The sequence below is a fragment of the Vulpes lagopus genome, chromosome 6 (genome assembly GCF_018345385.1).
Source record: "Vulpes lagopus strain Blue_001 chromosome 6, ASM1834538v1, whole genome shotgun sequence".
Classification (NCBI taxonomy): Eukaryota; Metazoa; Chordata; class Mammalia; order Carnivora; family Canidae; genus Vulpes; species Vulpes lagopus.
In genome coordinates, this window is record NC_054829.1 from 59,123,010 (window position 1) to 59,133,845 (window position 10,836).

Here is a 10,836-nt window from a genome sequence, read left to right on the forward strand (position 1 = left end):
ACTCTGCTCAGCTTCCCATATAAAATCATGAGCATTTCAATGACTGTCTCCCTCAGGGTTAATTTGGTGTTATCCCAAGCTCTTATATTTCATGTACTGTGAAAATATTGTTTCAAGAAATGGTCTGCTCATCAAAATCATGTATCTCAATTGTGTTAAGTATATAATGACTTGCCATGTTAGCAAGATAAATCCAGGGTTAATTTAATGTGAGTATCTGAGATTTATTTTATTTTTTCTGGCTCTGTGAATCGAAACATTTCTTCCACTTAATTTTTTTCTGTGTTAGTTAGAAGCATTATTCCAACCAGCAGATCGACAAGTCAAATTTGCAAATACCAGTTTCCAAAATTTTGTATTATTTAAATTGAGCAAGAGTTCCATCGTCATGAGCATTTTAAAAATTGTTTATATTGCTCTTAAATGTTACTGAATTCTGCTACTACAAACCAGATAACCTAGAGTTTGTCTTAGGGTTTAAAAATAATTTCAAACAATACTGCTGGCCATAGACTGTGAGGTTACTTGTGGGGAGAAAGTTAAAGGAAAGCTAACAACAACAAAAACAAAAAACACACAGGCGCATAAAACACACAAAAAACTACACACACAAATTTTTGCAAACACAAGTTGCAAATTGAGGTCTGATTCATAAATCAATCTCATTAAATTAATGCTGTTAATCCAAAAGCAATCTCCCTGTGAGACATGTGTATATATTTGTAGAACATATTCTAAGTAGATTGTTGTCAGGAACTCAGAATAGTATCACATGTCAATTTGTAATAGTTTCCTTACAGATCATGAATGGTGTTACTTGAAATATCTTAATTTGTGCATCAGGTTCTTCTAAATGGGAAAATTCCCTGAATATTTGTACAAAATGAAGGCACAGAACACTATAAATTGAAATGCAATAAAAGGAGTTTATTTCCAAGCCACAGCTTGGAATCATCTCTGTTTTGAATGTTGCTGGCAAAGAATGAATTCTTGATTAGGCTTTGTTGATAGGCAAAATGTAGAGCACATTTCCAGTTCCCTAAGTCTCTGAGACTCTAGAAATCCAATTCTGAGATACATAAAATAGCTCAGCACAAATCTCCCCTCCCCCTGCCCAAAAAAGCAATACTCAACAAGGGTAGAAGTGACAGCATGTAAGAGAACTAATGATTTCTAGAGTGATCCATATATATGGATCATATACTCATATACATATGGATCATATATATATATATATATACACATATATACAAACTTTTAAAAAATAGATGTTTAAAAAAACATCATGGAGGAGAACAGAATTAAAGGTCTTTTTCTTTTTAATTTAAATTTTACTTAGTTAACATACAGTACAACATTGGTTTCAGGAGTAGAAGTCAGTGATTCATCACTTAAACACAACACCCAGTGCTCATCACAAGTGCCTTCGTTAGTACCCATCCCCCATCTAGCCCATCCCACACCCACCTCCTTCCATCAACCCTCAATTCATTCTGTATTGTTAAGAATCTCTTATGTTTCCTTCTCTCCTTTTTTTTCTTTTCCCCCTTCCCATAGGTTCATCTGTTCTCTTTCTTAAATGAGTGAAACCATATGGTATTTGTCTTTCTCTGACTTATTTCACTTAGCATAACACACTCTAGCTCCATCCGTGCCATCGCAAATGGCAAAAGGTCTTAATAAGGAGTCCATCTCTGCCAATGACAAAGGAGAAAGAGGAAATATGTGAAAGGACCGAGAGGCCAAAGTGTGGAGAGGGGAACTAGGAAATATTCATGATCATGTGTTATCAGAATTGCTCTAGCGCAGCTGTGCCAGAGGTTGCTACCCCTAAGATCTGCAGATATCTTATAAAAGTAAGAATGAGAAATGACTGCAGTTAATTCCCTATGCCACGACTGGCTGACTGTCGGATCATAGGAGTATCATTAAATATTCTCCTTTTGTTCCCCCCAGCTACATACTAACAGCAAGAACCACGTGCCCTCTCCTTGTCCTATTGAAATCCATGCACTAAAATTCCTCAAAAGTCGTAAGTAACTTAAATGATTCAGCCTCGTGGTTATCATTTTTGTCATCCCCATTCCCAAAGCCCATCTAAGGAGTGAACCTTTGTGAACACTGAGGCCTTGCCCTTTTTCAAGTGCTGATTCCTCAGCATCTTGTTAGTTCTGCTTCTTCCAGCACAGGCAGGCTCAAACCACCCCCCACCCCCAGAACCACAGAGAATGTCACCAGTTTCCTTATTATTACTATAATTGACCCTTAACACCAGGTCTCATTCTTGGCAGCCCCCTCCTCTATGGCTCCACGTCTCACAGGGCTACAACATTTCTGTCATCAGATTACCTCCAGATTCACAGTCCCCTGGCAAACATTAAAGCTAATGAAAACATTACCAAAAGGTATTAAAAGGTGAGCCTGCATGTTTTACATTTCCCCTAGAGTCTTACTCTTGGTGATTTACATAACTGCTTCAGAATATTCAAAATGCATTTATAAATGTCACCATTTGCAGAGATTATTTGTATATTGCTCTTAATTAACTTCAACTTCAACATCTAGTTGGCCAGGATCAGGGGGTTTTGTGCATCCTATCTCCTGTCTCACTCAGCACTGGTTTAATTACGTTCCCAGCTTGCTTTCACCTAGATCAAAAGCAGGAGAGAGGACTTGAGAAGGATTATCATAATAAATAAAATACGTTTGCTCCTCCTTTGGTTCCTCATTCTGTGTGTTTTTTTCACTTTGTACCGGAGAAATAATGAATGCGCAACATGCCTATTCTACATATGATAATACATCCAAGGTACTGCAGACACTTAAATATTAAAACAACAACCGTGTTATTTAAAAACTGAATCTAGTTTCTAGATCAACATTTTGTCTCAAGAGAATGCAGAACAAACAACTTATAGTATGTTTTTAATGGTTGTTACACTTTTTCAGAAACACCAAGAGAAAAAAGGTAGTTCTAACAATTTACCCATTAGAGTCACACTAATCTTAAAATTGACAAAAATCATGAGATAGAATCATCTAAATAAGAATAAGCAAAGAGAACTAAGATGTCAGATTTGTGGAAAAACAAAACTAGTGGGAGGAAACCCCATGCATATCATTCAACCTTTTGAGCCTCACTTGAAAAATTTTCAAATAACGCTAAAAGTATACTGCAAAAACAAATAAGTGTATCTTATTTCTTCACAACTCCTCAACTAAGTCCCACTCCCCCCTCATGGTGGCCCCTACTCAGAAATTAGTATGCACATGTTTTCAAAACATTTTAATGCCATATATATACTACTATTATATATAAAGTTCATAATCATACAAATAATATCTCTACGGATATACACATTTATGCATTTACTTAATGATTTTCCTTTTGATGACCATTCAGGTTGTTGAATATCTTAACACATACATCTTTGGACATATGTTTAAATATTTTTAGAATACATATTCCTAAGGGTGTAATTGCTAGTTCACATTTTAATTTTGGTATCTAAAACCAAATTTGCCTTCCAAATAATGACTAAGGCAATTAAACTCTTACTGTGTATGGAAGTGAACATTTTCGCCCATTTATCCACACTGTCCTTTCCTGTTTTCCAGTACAATTATGAAGCTATTCTTTATTCTATAACTTCAGTGGAATCTTGGAAAAGAGCAGAGATAAAGCATATGTTTAGCCTACCTTTTACACTAAGTCAGGTATCTAAAACTAGGAACAAAATATATAAATCTTTTCTCTGAGCAAAATTTGGTTAAACACACACATGGCCATCTCTAAAACCTCCATATGGGAGTGGAGTGACAATCTCAAATTCTTAAAAAATACAAAAGTCCCATTAGGTGGCAAATACCTGAAACCCACAGTTGTTTCTGAAATTTTATATAGTTCTGAAATTTTATATATAGAACCATAAGTTCTAGAGTAATTGAGAAGTTTTTAAGATTGGAGATACTTTGGTATTTAAGAGCATCCCCTCAAAACAAACAAACAACACAAGTTCCATGAGAGATTATGGAAATAAAATATAACATAATAATTACATTTATTACGAGATCTAGTTACAAATAAAAATCCAAACAACTTTATAATTATAACAATTCAACACAATCATGTCTTATGGCACTAACCACAAACAATTTGTCCAGCCTTTGTCTGAGTGGAAACAACATAGTAAGAAAGACATATAACCAACTTCTGTAGGAGCTAAATTTATAAAGCAAAAGGAATTAAAACAGGTGAACATTGGCTCATTGTGCTCAATAGAACAGAATGGAGAGATTGAAAATATACAAACTACACTGTTTAAACATGAATACCTTATTTTTTTAAAAAATCATGTTATAAATAGGTGAGAATTATGGAACAAATGGCTTTGGGTGATTAAATCAAAATTCAAAAAAATATGGATTTTTCACTTTACACCATTTGAGAAAATAAACTCCAGATAGATTAGAGAGATAAATATAGAAAGATAATACTTTGAAAAATTAGTAGATAGAGAATGGAAGGATTGTTAGATCGATGGAGAACGTGAACTTTCCTATCCTTGAAATGTAGAAGTCAAAAAGGTAAAGTTGACATTCAGATATGAAAAATTGTCTTGTTTTGTTTAATAGAAAATAAAACTAGTATAAGTGATGGTAACATTGCTATTTTTAAGAAAGATATCAAGGCCAAAGTTACAAACAGACAATTCATAGAAAAAAATACACACAAAGGAGCAAGGCTCATTCTTGCTAGTATTTGTAACAAACTTGAGGCATTGATGCTGCTTAGATTGGCATGTTTTAAAATGTGGCTAAAACTGTTGTATAATCCTTTTCAAAAGCAATGTGACCCTACAAATAAAGAGCCAGTAAATTGTACATACATTTTAATAATAAATACCCTAGAAATTTATCCTAGGAAATAAAACTACAATCACTGTGCTCAGTACCTTACATACATTATCTTACTTAATTCAACAAAAGAAAAAACCCACAAACACAAATATATTCATTGTAGTGCTTTCTGCAAAAGGACAAACATTCTAAATGCCAACCATAGGAGAAAACATTAAGAGTAGGGTCGACTGGTATGGAATGCCTCCATTTAAAAACAACAAAAATCATTTTGAAGATTAAATAGATGTGATTAGTGATAAAATAAAAACTATTTATTTGAGGGAGTTCCACCTTTCTCCCCACTCTCTGTCAAACACCTTGTACACATTCTCGTATCTTTGTACCTTATACAAATGTTTCCTTGGACAAATTCACTGTAGAATCAGAGTTGAGGTCGTGGCAGGAGCAGGAGTGGTGGTGCAGGAAGAGAATAAGCCTCCCAGGACATACACTTTGCTGTGGGAGAGAGGGGTTGCTGTTGGAGGATTCCAGCTGCAAGGAAGTGAAAGACCAAGGAGGTAGTAGCAAGGGTGCAAGAGTGAGAAGCTCCCTGGAGTATCTAGCTGTTGAAAACTGGAGGAAACACTAGACTTCAGTAAGATTTGCTGATGTCTAAGAACATCTGCTCTGTTTAATATAAATCAAATTTGAAATTCCTTTCTGGGTTCCCCTTTTAAAGATTTTATTTTATTTTATTTTATTTTATTTTATTTTATTTTATTTTATTTTATTTTATTTGAGAGAGAGCTCGTGAGAGGGGGAGGAGCAGTAGGAGAGAGAGAATCTGAATAAGACTCCCCACTGAGTGTGGAGCCCCCACATAGAGCTTGATCTTACAACCCTGAGATCATGGCCTGGGCTGAAATCAAGAGTTGGACATTTAGCCAATGGAGCCACCCAGGGGCCCCTGGGCTCCCCTTTCAAAAAAAAAAAAAAGACCTAGCTTAGGCTGCACAAGTTTATGGAAAGTTATTCCTTGATACAGAAAATGTTTATGGTAAAACTGCCACTTGCTTACTGGAAGGAATAGGAAATGGCCAGGAGGAGTTACTTGGGAGGAGCATTATACAATGTGGGGAGCTCATGGGGCAGGCCAAATGCCCACATTCTGAGATCTGAGATCCCAAATTCTGAGTTCATTGATCAGATCCCCATAGCAACTACCAAAGCTTGGGAATCAAGAACATACCCAATTGCTTTTCAGTCTGGAGAAGCTAGTGCAAGCATGTGGCAGTCAACAAGATGTACATAAAAACAAGCAAAGAGGCTTTCAGACAATGAGCACCCACTGAGGCCTTCCATTTAGCAAAACTCAATCCACTCCTTGGATGTGGAGTCAGACTATTAATAATGAAATATGAAAATGTTAAATTTTAATTGTAAAAAACCCAAAAGGGGATTTGTGTGATTTGTAGGATGCCTGGCTGGCTCAGTGGGAAGAGCTTATGACTCTTGTTCTCGAGGTCATGAGTTGAAGTCCCAGGTTGAGTGAAGAAATTACTAAAATAAATAAATAAACCTTAGTGTGTGCGATTTGGCACTTCTGAAATTTTCATAAATATAAAGATCATTTTTAAAACTATCTTTAAAATGCTATTCACAGTAAAAAAAAAAAAAAAAAAAAAGATAAAAGTGCTGTATGTGACCACACATTTTTGTATGTGAATGCCCAGTGACTTTTACCATGTTTCAATGAAATGCAGTAGAAAAGTGGCACTGGGCAAGACACTGCCTTCAGCAAGGGAAGATAATATATAAAAGTTAATCCATCTGCATAATTGTTTTCCACAGAGACATAGAATCTTAAGATGAATATTTTTTGCCTCCTATGAAACTAGTTGTTCCTATAATACTATATTTCAGACTACCCGGGCCATTTGACTATGAACAGATGAAGCGCAGTAATCTGTCTAATCCAACCACAAATTTTCATTGACCACCTCAAATGTATAGGCCTTGAGTGAAGCTCTGTGATAATTTTTCCATTAGTTAAAATTACTGTAGATAAAAGGAGTTTTATTTTATTTATTTTTATTTTTCAAGCGTTTTTCAATTTTAAGATACTATACTATTAGAGCTGATTGCAATTCAGTTGCGAATAATGTTTGCATAGCTGGGGTATGAGTACAACACTGTACAGGGAAGGGAGGCCACCAGTATCTGTTGTCATGTGAAATGAGTCTGTGCTGGTTGAGTTGTGATCATAGTTGTAATTGATACGATTTTGATCATCTTAAACCTCTTTATCATCAACTTCTAAAATACAAATGGTACTTTTTTCTTATTATATAATTAGAAAACATCCACTCATTAATTCTTTGTGAATTACCTTAACATGTTAAGTGGTGAAATAATCAGTGGTCATTAAATGATGTCATCACTGTGCTGGAGCCTTTACCATACTGTGGAGTGGTACAACTTATATATCAAGTCTTATCTAAACATTAGCCCAGTGCAGAATTACCTGTTAATGCTCTCAACAAGTGGTTTCTGGGATCTTTTACTCAACTCAACTTGTCAAAAACAAACTGCAAAACACCCCAATCAAGGAAGTTTAAAAGCATTTATCTTAATGAGCAAAAAAAATGTATCTGTGTGGTGTGTATATATGCACACATATATTCATAATTTTTACACAGTTTTCCATTTAGCATCTTAGACCAAATAAAATAATGTATGTTATTTTATATATTATTGCAAAGCATAATTAATAATTTTTTCATTGTAGGCTATACTTAAGATCATAATTAAGATTCTTGAAATTTAACTAAAAATCAGTACATAAGAATCATATATACCTAAGTGGTATTATCAAGGCTAAACATTTCCTAGGCCAGAAATAGGAAGAATTAAAACCTGACTTTAAGCTAATCAATATATAATATCCTTAAAGAATGAAGTTGTTGGTTAGTATGGAACACAGGAAAAGGAATACTTGGGGTGCCTTTTGAGGTAGCTCTACAGGTAGCGCTCCCTTTCCCTTAGATTTTTCTTATTGCAGATTAATAAAATATTTTATCTGTACAACTGTCAAAAGTTGACTCTACCACTAAAAAACTGAACCACTCTTAGTATACTAAGCCCTTGAATAAATCAACCCTTACACACATGTACGCAGATTTAGTTTCTTGTAGGAGATGGATTTATATTTTTTTCAAAAGTTCTAACCATGCTAGATAGGTCTTCAGCAACTTTAAAAAAAATTTTTTTAAGATTATTTATTTATTTATTTATTTATTTATTTATTTATTTGAAAAAGCACAAACGGTGGAGAGGGACAATGGGAGAGGTAGAAGCAGGCTCCCCTCCAAGCAGGGAGCCCCATACTCTCCAGCCCAGGGCCCTGGGATGATGACCTGAGCCAAAGGCAGATGCTTAACTGACTGAGCCAGGCTTCAGGAACATTTTAAGAACCAAGGTTGCCCTGTGTAGAGATGTTCCAAGTAAATCTCATTTTCTTCATCTAAGGTTTTATACTTAATTGTTTTGTTGAGATTTTAGTTTAGCTTTTCTTTGTTTGTCTTCTATAACCTTAACGGAAATTTTTAAAACAGAAAAATTATTTTTGTTTCAAAGAAGATTTCAAAAAACACAGAACCACTTCTTCAGTATAGAGACAGCAAAGTATTAGGAAGAAACAAACAGTATGAAAAAATGCAAGAGAGAATTTTCTGAGTATCTTGAGGCAGGTCTCTTTAGAAGGACTTGAAGAAAATATTAGATGTAACCATATGAGCACAAACACTTGTATCGAAATGCAAGAATAATAATTATTTTTTATAATAATTATTTTAAAACTCACTTTTAGACTTCTTTTATTGCAAATAATTAAGAACTGACTATAGTCAGAATGATATTCACAATGGGTTTCAACAAAACCAGGATCAGACCAGATATTTGATCCAAGATACACGAAACTATTATATACTGACACACTGCCGAAGGAGATGTGGCAGGACTGCACATTTTAGAAAATATGCAGAGATCAGTTGTCTCTTCTCTGACAAGAAGTCACAACAGTTAGCAAATCAAATGTGTGATCTGTCCAATAAGATTAGCAGAGTATTTAGGAAATACTTTTAACCTAAGTAATTTTTGGAAGCTAAAAGGAGAGCGGGAGCACTGGGGGACACAAGATAGTGGTAGGGAATTTTGATTCCAGGGAGAATGGTGAAAGGATATCCATTCAATTCTGTTTATAAGTCATTCCTTACATGATCAAAATTTGCAGTAAAAAACACCTTGTAAGGAAGAATATTAAGAGTGACAAAATAGAGATTAAAATCAATAATGTAAGAGGCACCTGGGTGGCTCAATGGTTGAGCATCTGTCTTTGGCTCAGGTTGTGATCCTGGGGTCCTGGGATCAAGTCCCACATCGGGCTTCCTGCATAGAGCCTGCTTCTCCCTCTGCCTGTGTCTCTGCCTCTCTCTCTCCTCAATCTGTGTCTCTCATGAATAAATAAATAAAATCTTTAAAAATAGTAATAATAATAATAATGTAAACCACTAAGAAAGAAAAACAAAAAGGGACACTTATGGTAGAAAAAATAAAAAGAATAAAAACTTAGAGTAGTTTAAACTTTGAAAATATTTGAAATATCAAGAATAGGAAACAAGAAACTCAGAAATGTAAAAAGGTAAGAATAGGACTCTATTATATTAAAAAGTAACAGATTTCTAAATGTAAAAGAAAAAAGAATGAAAGGTGAAAATAAAAGTGAAGATAGATGTGAACAAGAATTTTAGAAGATAAAATCATGATGCTGGGGAATCCCTCGGTGGCTCAGCAGTTTAGCACCTGCCTTCACCCCAGGGCGTGATCCTGGAGTCCTGGGATCGAGTCCTGCATCGGGCTCCCTGGATAGAGCCTGCTTCTCCCTCTGCCTGTGTCTCTGCCTCTCTCTCTCTCTTTGTGTCTTTCATGAATAAATAAATAAAAATCTTGGGACACCTGGGTGGTTCACGCGGTTTACAGCCTGCCTTTGGCCCAAGGCGTGAATCTGGAGTCCCAGGATCGAGTCCTACATCGGGCTCCAGGCATGGAGCCTGCTTCTCTCTCTGCCTGTATCTCTCTCTCTCTCTCTCTCTCTCTCAAATAAATAAATAAATAAATAAATAAATAAATAAATAATATTTATTTTATTTTTTAAATAAAAAATCTTTTAAAAAATCTTTAAAAAAATCATGATGCTTTAAAAATTGCAAACAAAACAGGAAAATAAAAAATGGATCGAATATATCCAAACATAAAGTAATCTAAACACCAGGTTTTTAAAATAAGGCAAGGCCAACATTTTTAAACTTTGTGTTAGAGTTTTTCCCACCCACATCAGAGTACAGAGAACCATAAGGTTAAGGCTCGTACCCCTGCTTGGCCCTATGACCAGTAACCTCTAAGCGGTCTTATTTCCTCTCTACTTCCCAGTTCCCCTTCCCCCTCTCACTCTTCCCCCTTCCTCTCCCAGCTTCCTTCATCCCAGGTTGCTTTGTGAAGTGCTCTGTCCCACACCATTTTGCCCTGGGTGCTGTGCTCATCCAATGACAACTGGGTTATGCCCAGTTCCCCTAAATGTTCACTTGCTTTCGAGTATTAGCAACACTCTTATTCCAGTTCTCAAGACTCCTGTTCCTTGTAAAACTCCATTCTCCTTTCTATGTTAAGACCTTCCTTCCACCAGACACCTTTTTTTTTTTTTTTTTTCACGAGACACCTTTTGCCATCTCTCTCTGTCCCTTTTTCCCTAGTGCTGGCTGGACTCAGTTCTGGAAGCCTGGTTGGGAGAAGTTGTGCACCACCCTCTACCAGCTAGCTCTTCCAAGTGCTGACTTTGCCATGTGTCTGCCTGTGTCTCTGCCTCTCTCTCTCTCTTTGTGGCAAGGAGGACAGAGGAAATGAACCCCTTTCCTTTTTGTATTGGTTGTCACTGTTCTC